Source organism: Heterodontus francisci, chromosome 45 (assembly GCF_036365525.1).
Source record: "Heterodontus francisci isolate sHetFra1 chromosome 45, sHetFra1.hap1, whole genome shotgun sequence".
Taxonomy (NCBI): domain Eukaryota; kingdom Metazoa; phylum Chordata; class Chondrichthyes; order Heterodontiformes; family Heterodontidae; genus Heterodontus; species Heterodontus francisci.
The window spans coordinates 17,067,132-17,080,168 of record NC_090415.1 but is presented as its reverse complement, the minus strand read 5'-3'; the positions used below and the strand labels follow the sequence as shown (position 1 = coordinate 17,080,168).

The 13,037-nt window shown below is 45.5% G+C and overlaps 1 non-coding gene across 1 annotated transcript; it reads left to right on the top strand.

The window, feature by feature from the left end:
- Nucleotides 1-6,511: 6,511 nt before the first annotated feature.
- trnal-uag (transfer RNA leucine (anticodon UAG)) lies at nt 6,512-6,593 on the top strand. The gene has a single exon. It is a non-coding gene; the product is annotated as a tRNA-Leu (tRNA).
- Nucleotides 6,594-13,037: the final 6,444 nt, after the last annotated feature.

Below are 13,037 nucleotides of genomic sequence, written 5' to 3'. Positions count from 1 at the left end.
ACCCAAACTGAGCGCCACTGAGCAGGTTATTGCTAAGTAAGTGCCGCTTGATGGCACTGTTGATGACACCGTCCATCACTTTACTGATGATTGAGAGTAGGCTGATGGGGCGGTAGTTGGCCGGGTTGGACTTGTCCTGCTTTTTGTGTACAGGACATACCTGGGCAATTTTCCAGATTACAGGCTAGATGCCAGTGTTGTAGCTGTACTGGAACAGCTTGGCTTGGGGCCTGGCAAGTTCTGGAGCACAGGTCTTCAGTACTATTGCCGGAACATTGTCAGGGCCCGAAGCCTTTGCAGAACCAGTGCCTTCAGTCGTTTCTTGATGTCACGGGGAGTGAATCGAATTGCCTGAAGTCTGGCATCTGTGATGCTGGGACATTCAGGAGGAGGCCGAGATGGATCATCAACACGGCATTTCTGGCTGAAGATGTTTGCAAATGCTTCAGCCTTATCTTTCGTACTGATGTGCTGGGCTCCCCCAGCATTGAGGATGGGGATATTAGTGGAGCCACCTCCTCCAGTTAGTTGTTTAATTGTCCACCACCAATCATGGCTGGATGTGGCAGGACTGCAGAGCTTAGATCCGATTCGTTGGTTATGGGATCGTTTAGCTCTGTCTATCGCATGCTGCAAATGCAGTCTAACACGCAGATAGTCCTGTGTTGTAGCTTCACCAGGTTGACACCTCATTTTGAGCTATGCCTGGTGCTGCTCCTGGCATGCCCTCCTACGCTCGTCATTGAATCAGGGTTGGTCTCTTGGCTTGATGGTAATGTTAGAGTAGAGGATATGCCGGGCCATGAGGTTACAGATTGTGGCTAAGTACAATTCGGCTGCTGCTGCTGATGGCCCATAGCGCCTCATGGATGCCAAGTTTTGCATTGCTAGATCTGTTCGAAGTCCATCCTATTTAGAGCGGTGGTAGTGCCACACGACATGCAGGAGGGCGTCCTCAATGTGAAGGCGGGACTTTGTCTCCCCAACGACTGTACGGTGGTCACTCCTACCATTTCTGTCATGGACAGATGCATCTGCGGTAGGCATATTGGTGAGAACGAGGTCAAGTTTGCTTTCCTCTCTTGTTGGTTCCCTCACCACCAGCTGCATACCCAGGCTGGCAGATATGTCCATTAGGACTCGGCCAGCTCGGTCATTCGTGGTGCTACCGAGTCACTCTTGATGATGGACATTGAAGTCCCCCATCCAGAGTACATTCTGTACCCTTGCTTCCTCTAAGTGCTGATAAACATGGAGGAGTACTGATTCATCAGCTGAGGGAAGGCAGTCGGCTGTAATCAGGACGTTTCCTTGTCCATGTTTGATCTGATGCCAGGAGACGTCATGGGGTCCAGAGTCAATGTTGAGGATGTATGATCTGCACTTTGGAGCTTTGGTCCTTCTCATGAGTATGGGTGCCACTTATGCAATGTTACTTTGGACCTCAGCTGAGCAGCGAAAGCAGGAGCATGAACAGGACCAGCAGGAGCAGCACCAGCAGGAGCAGCACCAGCAGGAGCAGCAACAGACTTATCCTCACCGACGTGCAGCTCCATAGGAGTGAGGGCGTCAGTAGAGATGTACAGCTCACAGGAGCCCATACCCAGCACAGGGACAAGAGGCGGCCATCCAGCCCTTTGAGCCTGTTCCACCAATGTTAGATCATGGTTGATCTGTCCCTTCGCCCATTGAGCCACAAGAAGACAGACAAAGGTAGTCAGGGAGTAGAAACAAAGAGAGGGGAAGAAACAGTGAGCTGGACTCCCCAGACAGAGGGATAGAGACACATAAAGCAGAGATCCATGGATTAGGCCAGAACTGAGTGAGGGAGAGAGAGAGAAATAAATGGAGAGGCAGATGGAGAATGACCAAGAGGCAGGGTGTCAGAAACCAGCGAGAGAAACAGAGCTGAGAGCAGAAATATTGAGATGGATAGAGAGATGGAGAAGTACAGGGAGAGAGCTGGAGGCGTAGAGAGAGAATGCAGCAGCGATGTACATATTGAGAAAGATCCCAGGCAAGAGAAATATGCAGAGTCAGAAAGATGTTGAGGAGCAGAGATACAAAGTTAGATGTAGATTCAGAATAGAGAGGGTGTCTCGGAAGGGAGATCCAGAGATAATCTAGCAGGAAGGGAGACGTGGAGATGGGCAGATTCAGTGATTTGGAACTGAGTCAGAGTGAAATGAACTGAGAGGGACAGATAAAGATGCAGAGAATCGCAGAAAAAAGAATGAAAAGAGAAACTTGTGAAACGAGAGAGAGAGAGAGACAGAGATATAGAGGAAGTTGTGAAATGGAGAGTTCAAGGACGATGAAAAGAAACAAAGATATGAACACAAAGGAAGATGCAGCAAAGAAATTGCTGCAAGAGATGGTGAGAGGTAAATCTACGGGATTACATTGATTGTTCTGGAGCAGCGCTTCATAAACTATTTGCTTCAGAGAACCCTCCATCCCTCTACCTTGTTTTAAAAGGGCCCCCCTAAAACACAAAATCAAAATACTGTGGATGTTAGAAATCTGAAACGAAAACTATGTTGGAAATACTGAGCATTTCCAGCACTATGTTTTTATATCAGCCCCGAAAACACAAGCTCTTCTTTTCTGTATCTAAAAATAAATTGGACAATAACACATATGTATTCATTATTTTCCTATCTGGTTGAAGCTCTTTTTCTGAGAATTCCACGTCTCAAAATATTCTCCCTTTACATCATCAAAGTTGCAGCTTCTGAAAAGTTTCTCCTTGGGAATAAGAGCAATAAAATTGATTGAAACAAAGCAAATCATTTTTGAACATAAATAAAACAAAGCAAGAGCCCAGGGCTCTTTCTCACATTCAACAATCTCTCAGTGACCCCCACCTTACAAACACATGCTCCCATACAGAGCCAGAGAATGGGAAGTGATTGGAATGTGAGACTGGGTTTCAGGAGCTGAGAACCTGCCCATTGTCCTGTTAATCCAGGCAGCAGAGACAGCTCTGAGCAGAGACATGACAAGGAGCTGCTTCCTGATGACCTGCAAACTTTTCACTCCAAACCCCATTGTGAACAACATTGCTGCAATTTACAGACAGACATTTGCAGCAATCAACTCCATCCTGTTCCAAAACACTGTGAAATTCTCTCTTTAAACTCAGACGGAAATGCCAACACATAATCACTGCCCCAGCATTTAAATTAATTAAAAGTCAAGACACCCTCATGGGTGGGAGATGTGATTGGGCAGGATGGGGGGTAAGCTTCTCTACAGGGGCTGGGATCTGGGCAGTGACTAAACACTGCAGCTCCCCCACCCACCCCCAGTACCTGCGTTTCTCCCTCTATGTATACCCTGTTTTTTTTCCAGCGGTCTCTCACTCTCTCTCCATTTATCTGTGTGTCTCGCTGCATCTGTTTCTGCCTCATTGTAAAAACACACAAACACTGTTGACCCCCAGTCCCTCTCCCGGAGAAAGATAGATAGAAAAATCCACATTCTGGTCCCTGAAAATCTGATTTCAAACGGCATTTGTTGCATTTAACTGTCAAATTCAGCCCACAGCCGAAAACACTAGCATTATTCGGAAATGATAACAAGCCTTTACAGATCTTCACATTTCAGCCATTTAATTGCTGATTCACAGAAGCATTTGTAAAAGAGTAAATTAAGTTTTAAAGTGGCCGTCACTGTTGCAATGTTGGAAATGCTGTCGGCCATTTGTAACTGGAGACAGGAGCGGCAGCAGGTGGACCTGGCAGGAGTCACACCCTGAGCGGGACCTGTAAAGGAGAGAGCGGGGCTCTAGGCCCTTGCCTACCTGAGGACCGGAGTATTGAGGACCTTAGATTGTCATGGGTAGTGTCTGGAGTAAAACAAAGCCCCTAGTGTAATTAGTACTTTTTTTTAATTAAAGGGAATAACTCGCACCCATGGTATGTTCTTCCAACGCTTCCTGTGTCCCTGACAACCATGTTTGCAGGAAGTATATCCATCTGCAGCTACTGGATACCCGCATTACAGAGCTGGAGCTGAAGGTGGATTCACTGTGGAGCATCCGCGATGCTGATATTGTCGTGGATAGCATGTTTAGCGAGGTGGTCACACCGCAGGCAAATGTAGCAAAGGCAGAAAGGGAATGGGTGACCACCAGGCAGAGTAGAGGATGGCAGGTAGTACAGGAGTTCCCTCTGGCCATCCCCCTCTCTAACTGATAGACTGCTTTGGATATTTTTGGGGGAGATGGCTCAGGGAAAAGCAGCAAGAGCCAAGTTCATGGCACCATAGTTGGCTCTGCAGCACAGGAGGGGAGGAAGAAGAGTGGCACGGCTATAGTGATAGTGGATTCAATCATAAGGGGAACAGACAGGCGGTTCTGCGGCCGCAAAAAGACTCCAGGATGGTAATTTACCTTCCTGGTACTAGGGGCAAGGATGTCTCTGAGCAGCTGCAGGGTATTCTGAGGGGGGAGTGCAAGCAGCCAGTTGTCTTGGTACATATCAGTATCAAAGACACAGGTAAAAAAATACAGGGTCCTACAAGCTGAATATAGGGAGTTAGGACGAAAATGAAAATGTAGGACGTCAAAGGTAGTAATCTCAGGATTACTACCAGTTCCAAGTGGTAGCGAGAACAGAAATAGCAGAATATACCAGATGAATACGTGGCTGGAGAAATGGTGTATGGGGGAGGGCTTCAGATTCCTGGGACATTGGGACCTGTTCTGGGGAAGGTGGGACCAGTACAAACTGGGCAGGTTGCATCTGGGCAGAACTTTTCGAAACCCTCCCTTCCTCCCCTTTCCCACTCATCACTTCCCACCTTCAGCATTGCTCTTTAATCCAAGCCCCTCCCTCCCTATTTTCCACCCAGCTCTTTCCCCTCATACCAAACTTCACCATTCAAAACATCCACACCCCCTCTGGCTACATTCCAAACCTCTTCTTTTCTCCATTCCAAACTCCTCACTCCTCATCGACAAAATCTTCCTTTCTCCTTATTATCCATCCCTTCTCCTCCATCCACATCCATCACTTCCCCTCAATCCACATCCCTCCCTTTCCCTGCATGTAGATCCCTCCCTTCCAACCTTCTGCACCTCCACTCTCCCTCCTGCCACACCACTCCCTTCAGCTCCTCCACAACCCTCTCTACGCCTTTCAATAATCCTACTTTCCCTCATCCAAACCCTGCCATTTATGTCCTTGCACATCCAAACTACTGACAACCACTTTCTCCTCCTTCCAAATACTATCCTTCCACTTCTTCTAAATCCCAAATTTCCACTCATTCCACATTCCTCCCTTCCACTTCGTCCATATTCCTTTCTACCGTCCTCTACGTTCCTGTAAACCCTACCTGTGCGTATTCCAATTCGGAGGATATCCCCTCCTATCCTCATTTCGGACCACATTATAACACTACATTCTGTCTGATACTTTGTGTTATTTTTATCGGTCTGTGTTGTAGACGAACCCTTTCTCTCCAACAAAAGGGCCGGGGAACGAATGTGGTAGACAAGACAATCATATTTGAAAGTATCGCTCTGATCCCAGATCCTGGCTCCTGGTCAGCAATGCTAATCAGCAGAAATGATTTGTGCAAAGGCATCAGCGTTGCTTGGAACGTTATCCTTGTTTCAACCCTCATAAAGCGGGCTGAACCTATCAGGATTCCCTGGTCCCGAGGATATGAAGCAACTTCTGAGCACCGAGGATGTGAAGTAGCGTCTGGACCCAGATGTGAACTGGTCTCTGGAATACCAGGATGTAAACCACTGTCGGTAGCCGAGGATGTGACACTGCACCTTGGCTCTGAGGATGTGATCAAGATTTATGGGCTACGAGATTGTGAAGCAGTGTCTGAGCCCCGAGGATGTGACACAGTGTCTGGGGCCGGAGGGTGTCAGCCAGTTTCTTCCTCAGTTTCAGTGAACCTTCAACAAATGTCTGAGAAACTGGGACTTTGCACCGTGCGAACCAAGGCTTTTGCATTCCATTTATAAACATTGGGTCCCTAAAGGGAACACTGAAGAAGAGAAGGAAATTGTTCCTCTCCCCGCTGAACCTCCCTGGTGCCCCTCCTTTTTCCCTCCAATTTCCATCACGCAGGCCCGCGTCTGGTCCTCGACCGCAGGCGATCTGCCTGTGGAGGCACAATAGGCCGCAGTGTCTCCACTCCACTGTTAAACTGTGCTCTGAGGCCAAGTTCCAGATGAGCCTCGGACTGAGGGGCTGCAAAACTGTGACACATCCAATTCTGAGGACTTCTCTGCTTTGAGCAAACAGAGTAAGACAGAAATGTAACCAATACCAAAGTACAGCCCACCACCCCGCCCCCATTATGGTTTTCGGAATAATGGGACTCAGATGCAAGATTCTTTCACGTGTTGGAATGATGGAAACACAGCTATACTGTAATACAGTAACGATGAGGGTGGAATTCAGACCAATGCGTGCAGAGGTCAATAGATTCGCGGTCCAACTACTTTAAACCCTCAGCCATCTGAAACAGTGTGGGCTTATGTGGTAGCATGGCCGAGTGGTCTAAGGCGCTGGATTTAGGCTCCAGTCCCGTTAGGGGCGTGGGTTCGAATCCCACTGCTGCCACTGTTTTGTGAGGTTACTTGAGAAGGTCGTGAAGAACAAATGCAGCAGTTCAGCCTCCGAAACTGCGTTTCGTAAAAAGAATCCTTCTTTCACGAGTAATAAAAGCAGAAAGTTCTGGAAATACTCAGCAGGTCAGGCAGCATCTGGAGAGATTGGTGCAGCGTTAACATTTCAGGTCCCTGACCTTCTGAAGAATCGTCACAGATCTGAATCGTTCCTCTGCTTCTCACACAGAATAACAAACACATGAGTTAGGAGCAGGAGTTGGCCCATCGAGCCCGCTCGCCATTCAATCAGTTCATTGCTAAACTGCTTGCTCCACTTTTCCACCTACCCCCGGTAACCTTTCACCCACTTGCTTATCAAGAATCTATCTTCCTCTGTCTTAAAAATATTCAAAGGCATTTCTTCCATCGCCTTTTGAGGAAGAGAATTCCAAAAACTCACGATCCTCTGAAAGAAAAAAAAATCTCCTCAATCCTGTCTGAAATGGGCGACCCCTGATCTTTAAGCAGTGACCCCTAGTTCTAGATTATCTCACAAAGGGAAACATCCTTTCCACATCCACCCTGTCAAGACCCCTCAGGATCTTATATGTTTCAATAAAGTTGTCTCTTGCTCTTCTAAATTCCAGCGGATGCAAGCCTAGCCTGTCCAATCTTTCCTTATAAGGCAGCTCGCCCTTTCCAGGGAATAGGCTGTTAAACCTTATCTGTCGCTCCTGCAACGCATTTACATCCTATTTTAAATAAGGAAACCCGTACAGTACACAGTACTCCAGATGTGGCCTCACCAATGCACTGGATTGCTGAGGCATAACCTCCCTGCTTTAGTATTCAATTCCCCTCGCAATAAATGATAACATTGTATTAGCTTTCCTAATTACTTACCTCACAGGCCTTGCCAACATAAGATGCTATTGCATTTTGAGGGAGTATTGCAATGCAATGTGGTATTGTATTGCATGTGGCTATTGTTCTCCAAAGGACTAATGCACTGCATGAAACTGCACAAATGCATGGGAAATTGCATTGCAAGAGGTTATTGCAGTCCAAATTGCTATTTCACTGCAAGTGGCTATTCCATGGCAAAAGGCTTTTGCATTGACACAGACTGCTCTATTCAAAGGACAATTGAATTGCTCTGAGCTATTGCATTGCAATTCGATTTGGCAAATCAAGGCACTATTCGACAGCAACTGGCTCTTGCACTGCAAGGGGCTGTTGCACTTTACGAGGGTTTGCATTGCAAGGGATCTTGCATTGCAAGGTGCCATTGCATTGCATGTGGCTCAGTACAAGGGACGATACGCTGCGTGGAACCTTTGCACTGGAAAAGCAATTGCACTGGAAGAAGCTCTTGGACTCAAAGGAGCTGTTGCACTGCAAGAGCCTGTTGTATTGCAGGATGCTTTTGCAATGCCGTGGTCTGTTCTGCTGATTGGGCTATTGTATTACTTAGGGATGTTACTGTGCAAGAGGATGTTGCATTTTTTAATTCCTTTATGGGATGTGGGCATCGTTGATTAGGCCAGCATTCATTGTTCATCCCTAATTGCCATTGAGAAGGTGTTGGTGAACTGCTTTCTTGAACTGCTGCAGTCCATGTGGGGTAGGGATACCCACAGTGTTGTCAGGAAGGGAGTTCCAGGATTTTGACCCAGTGACAGTGAAGAAATTGTGATATAGTTCCAAGTCAGGAATGTTTCTGGCGTGGAGGGGAACTTGCAGATGCTGCTGTTCCAATGCATCTGCCGTCCCTTTGCTTCTAGGTGGTAGAGATCACGGGTTTGGAAGGTGCTGTCTAAGGGGCCTTGGTGCGTTGCTGCAGTGCATCTTGTAGATGGTACACACTGCTGCCACTGTGCTTTGGTGGGGGAGTGAGTGAATGTTGAAGATGGTGAATGGGGTGCCATCATGCGAGCTACTTTGTCCGACATTTTGTCGTGCTTTTTTGAATTTTCTTCGTGCTGCGCCCATCAAGGCAAGTGGCTAGTATTCTATCACACTCCTGACTTGTGCCTTGTCGATGGTGCACAGGTTTTGGGGAGTCAGGAGGTCAGATACTAGCCACAGGATTCCTCGCCTCTGACCGTCTCTTGCGGGAGTAATTTGTGGCTGGTCCAGTTTAGATTCTGGTCAATGTTATGCCCAGGTTGCTGATAGTGGGGATTCAGTGATCGCAGTACCATTGTACACCAAGGGTAGATGGTTACATTCTCTCTTGTGTGAGATGGTCATTGTCAGACACTTGTGTGGCATGAATATTACTTTCCTCTTATCAGCTCAAGCCTGGATGCTGCCCAAGTCTTGCTGCATCTGAACATGGGCTGCTTCATTAACTGAGGAGTCACGACTAGTGCTGAATATTGTGCAATCATCAGCGAACATCCCCATTCTGACCTTATGTTTGAAAGAAGGTCATTGATGAAGCAGCTGAAGATGGTTGGGCCTAGAACACTACCCTGAGGAACTCCTGGAGTGATGTCCTGGAGCTGATAGGATTGATCTGCAACAACCACAACCATCTTCTTTTCTGCTAAGTATGCCTCCAACAAGCAGAGAGTTTTATCCCTGATTTCCATTCACTTCAGTTTTGCTATGGCTCCTTGATGCCATACTCAGTCAAATGCTGCCTTCATGTCAAGGGCAGTCACTGTTACCTCACCTTTTAAGTTCAGCTCTTTTATCCATTTTTGAACCAAGGCTGTAATGAGGTGAGAAGCTGCGTGGCCCTGTCAGAACCCAAACTGAGCTTCAGTGAGCAAGGTACTGCTGCGCAAGTACCACTTCATAGCACTGTCTCCTTCCATCACTTTGCTAATGATCAAGGGTAGATTGATAGGGCAGTAATTAGCCGGGTTGGATTTGTGTGCAGGCATACTTGGGCAATTTGCACATTGTTGTATTGTAGCAGTGCTGGAAAAGCTTACCTGGGGGTGTTAAAGTTGTACAGCACAAGTCTTCAGTACTATTGCTGGAATATTGTCAGGTCCATAGCGTTTCCCGTATCCAATACCCTCAGATGTTTCATGATGTCACGTGGCATGAATCTGATTTGCTAAAGACTGACAACTGTGATTGGATGAGGAGGCATAAAAAATTGCCAGAAAAAGCAAAGGAGGACAAAGATGTTGATTCAGCGGGGGAAGACAGCATATGAGAGTGAAATTGCAGGGAACATAAAAACTGACTTTAATAGCTAATACAAATTTGTGATGAGAAAAAGATTAGTGAAGACAAAGGTTCCTTACTTTCAGAAACGGGGGAAATTATAATGGGGAAGAAAGAAATTGCAGAACAATTAAGCACATACTTTGGTTCTGTCATCACAAAAGAGGACACAAATAACCTCCCAGAAATATTAGGGAACGAAAGGTTTAATGAGCGGGAGGAACTGAAGTAAATCAATATTAGTAAAAAAAAACTCGGAAAATTAACGGGGATAAAGGTCGACAAATTCCCAGGGCCTGATAATCTACATCCCAGATTACTAAAGGAAGTGGCCATGGAAATATTGGATGCATTAGTGGTCATCTTCCTAAATTCTACAGACACTGGAGCAGTTCCTACAGATTGGAATGTGGCAAATGTAACCCCACTCTTTAAAACAGGAGGGAGCGAAAAGAAAACAGGAAATTTCAAACCAGTTAGCCTTACATCAGTAGTGGGGAAAATGCTATCGGCTATTATAAAGGATGTGATAGCAGGACACCTGGAAATCAAAACCGGGATTGGACAAAGTCAGCATGGGTTTATGAAAAGGAAATTATGCTTAACAAATCTACTGGTGGTTTTTTGAGGATGTAACTAGCAGAATAGATACTGGTCAATCAGAGGATATGGTGTATTTGGATTTTCGGAAGGCTTTTGATAAGGTTCCACATAAGAGGTTAGTGTGCAAACTTAAAGCACATGGGATTGGGGGTAATATACTGGCATGGATTGAGAATTGATTGACAGACAGGTAACAGAGAGTAGGAATAAATGGGTCTTTTTCTGGGTGGCTGGCAGTGATTAGTGGGCTAGCAGGAATCAGTGCTTTGGCCCCAACTATTCACAATAAATATTAATGGCTGTGATGTAATGACAAGTTATCGACATACAATGGATTTTATTGTAGTCGTCCGTCCACATGTCAGTTGTCATTCCCACATTCACATCCTTCAGTATGTCAGTAATCTGAGAAATTAGTTGATTTCTCTTTCCTTTGGCCACATCACGACACCTTCTTGAAACTGTACTTGGATTTGGTAACACACTTGATGCTGATACTTGACCGTATGTCGCACCCATATTGATAAGCTCTTGTGCGAGCTCAACAAACCCTTCACCAGTGACAGCTCAGAAATGTCGAATATCCTTACAACAGAGATTTGTAATTTCAGATTTCTTTTGAGCATGTATTTTTTCCCCGCTCGTCTGTGTAAATGAATTTAGGTCCAACTGATATGGCCTTGCTGCGGGTTGAGTACAACATTTATCAGTGTGCTGCTGCCAAAATGAATTTCCAATCTTTTTGCTGTCATATTTTTGTATAAGTTTGTAAGATTTGCAATGTACAAATCCACTTGCAATTTTACGATAACGAAAAACAACAAAATTAATATGTTTCCCAATGGAAGATTTACTTTTTCTGGCGACAGAAATTTCCACTGCTAAGCATTCTCCAGTAGACAGCTTTCGTTTTATATCCATAGTGTATTGTAGTGTGGAATCACCTTTCCATGCATGGAAGCGACAGCATGAGCGTGCGATGACGTCATAGAATCGCTCACTGGCTCACTGCAGAGTGCGGAGTCGAGACTGCACGTTTCCCACCTTGACCTGAATGTTCAGTTAAATATTACTTCCCAGAGCAAGGCAGCACTGTACACGTCCATAATAATAAAAGCAAAATACTGTGGATGCTGGAAATCTGAAATAAAAACAAGAAATGCTGGAACCACTCAGCAGGTCTGGCAGCAACTGTGAAAAGAGAAGCAAAGTTAACGTTTCGGGTCAGTGACCCTTCTCACGTCCAGCCGCCACGACCCGAGCCCAAATGCTGGACTCGAAAGACAGACCCAACCCGAAGCCGACCTATTTCGTCGGGTCTGGTCAAGTAGCCAGGCTTTAATCTAAGCCTCCCTTCTCCAAGGAAAACATCCAATCTTTCTTCATAACTGATGTTCCTCATCTCTGGAACCATTCTTGGGAATCTTTTCTGTACTCGCTCCAATGCCCTCACATCTTTCCTAAAGTGTCTAGCCCAGAACTGGACGCAATACTCCAGATGAGGCCGAACTGTTATCTTATACAAGTTCAACATAACATCCTTTCTCTTGTACTCTATTACCCTATTAATATAGGCCAGAATATCATATGCTTTATTAACTGATCTCTCAACGTGTCCTGCCACCTTCAATGATGTATGCACATATACACCTAGGTCCCTCTGCTCCTGCACCCACTTTAGAATTGTACCCTTTATTTTATATTGTCTTTCCATCTTCTTCTTACCAAATTGAATCACTTCCACATTTCTCTGTGTTGAAGTTCATCTGTCACCTAACTTCCCATTCCACCAACTTGTCCACATCCGTTTGCAGCTCTACATTATTCTCCTCGCAGCTCGCAATGTTTGGAAGCTATGCATCACCCACAAACTTTGAAATTGTGCCAGAGGTCCAGATCATTAATATATATCAGGAAAATCAAGTCGTCCCAATACTGATCACTGGGAAGCTCCACTGCAAACCTTCCTCCAGCCTGAAAAAAACATCCTTTAACCGATACTCCTTGTTTCCCATCACTCAGGCAATTCCATTTTCATGTTCCTACTTTCCCTTTTATTCCATGATCTATAAGTTTGTTCACACGTCTATTGTATGGCATTGTATCAAATTCTTTTTGAAAGTTCATGTACACCACATCAACAGCATTGATCTCATCAACCCTCCATGTTACCTCATCAAAATCTCCAGCAAGTTTGTTAAACATGATTTTTCCTTCAGGAATCCATGACAGGTTTCCATCATTCACTCACCTTTTTCCATGCGACGATACATTTTGCCCTGAATTATTATTTATTGAAGTTTCCCCACCACCTAAGTTAAACTGAGTGGCCTGCAGTAGCTAGGCCGATCTTTGCACCCGTTTTAACTCAAAGGTGTAACGTTTACAATTCTCCAGTCCTCTGGCACCACCCCGAGACGAAAGGAGACTGAAGATTTATGGCCAGTGCCTTGAAATTTTTCACCCGCACTTCCCACGTTATTCTTGGATTCTTCTCATCCTGCCCTGTCGTTTTATCTACTTTAAGTACAGACAGTCTATCTAATAATTCCTCCCATCAATTTTAAACTCTAGTGTCTGAATTATCTCCACTTTCACCATTCCCTGAATTATATCTTCTTCCTTGTGTTATGAACAAGGCGGGAAGAGTGCACTGTTAATTCAGTTG